Here is a 1115-nt window from a genome sequence, read left to right on the forward strand (position 1 = left end):
GTGGGGTCAAAAGTAGTTCCATGGTACCCCTTTGACCAACTATTAAACAAGATGTAATATATTCCTGGCACTAGAGGTTTTACTTGGTGGCATAAGATGTCTAATTGTTCATGGTCTTTTCCATTATATGGCAACTCCTTTTATATTTCTTCATGTTTGCATACATTTTAGGAAGCTTCTGCAGTAATAGGTTTCCATTTAGTCACATGCTTTTCATTTACTTTTATCTGCATTTATTTTATGCTGAATTTATTCCCATGCCAAAAGTTTTTGTTTTGTCAGTTTCTTTAGGGATGTCCTTTACTCTGTGCAACCTTCTCTTCTGGCTTTAGAACAATTTGTTCCTTTTCAGTGAGGATCATCTCCATATGGCAGGGGGAGCTCCTGTTCAGATCAATATGGCCATGAGCTCAGTATGTTGGTTGGTACCTCTTAGGTGCTTTGTTCACCTGGATGTGTTTGATGACTAGAGAACCTACATCTAAACCTTTCAGTTTAGCATTGCTCTCTGTATTTTTAAACATGTGCAGTAAAAATTCAACACTCCTTTTTGGTCTCCAACCCTGTGTCCAGCCCCACTGTTTGGCCTGGGCTCACCTACTGACTCCATCATAATACCACCAGAATGGCACATACTGTTTCTTTAAAGTGACATCTTTCAGATACTTGGTAGTCTTTCATATATGCATACCCTTGATGGCCTAGACAGTTTCATGAGTGTTCTTAAAGTGAACCTGAAGATTTGAACCTTTTGATTTGCATGATTTTGTAGGGTTTACTGAGTAAAGAGTGTAGTGAACCATCTTCACAGATCACCTTAGACCGCTTACAGGAAGAGGAAGCCTCCATTTGATTTCTCAAAAGGACTTCACTGTTCTTTGTTTTTCCCCATATTCCCCTTTTTACCCTTCTCTCTGATTTTCCTCCCCAATTAATCTTCCTATTTTACTTTCCTCCTTGTCTCTCCATAACATGTTCTATTTCCCTTGCATTGGCAGACCCTCTTCTTCTCCCCTGTCCATTACTAAGTACCTAAACCTCTATGGTTATGTAGATTCTAGAATACATATTGAAAGCTTAAATGCTCACATCCACATTTAAGAGAAAGCATAAAA

General features: G+C 38.7%; 1 pseudogene; it reads right to left on the bottom strand.

Annotated features, from left to right (window-relative positions):
- Positions 1 to 249: 249 nt before the first annotated feature.
- On the bottom strand, positions 250 to 803 carry LOC131899835 (large ribosomal subunit protein uL22-like; annotated as a pseudogene).
- Positions 804 to 1115: the final 312 nt, after the last annotated feature.

The sequence above is a fragment of the Peromyscus eremicus genome, chromosome X (genome assembly GCF_949786415.1).
Source record: "Peromyscus eremicus chromosome X, PerEre_H2_v1, whole genome shotgun sequence".
Taxonomy (NCBI): Eukaryota; Metazoa; Chordata; class Mammalia; order Rodentia; family Cricetidae; genus Peromyscus; species Peromyscus eremicus.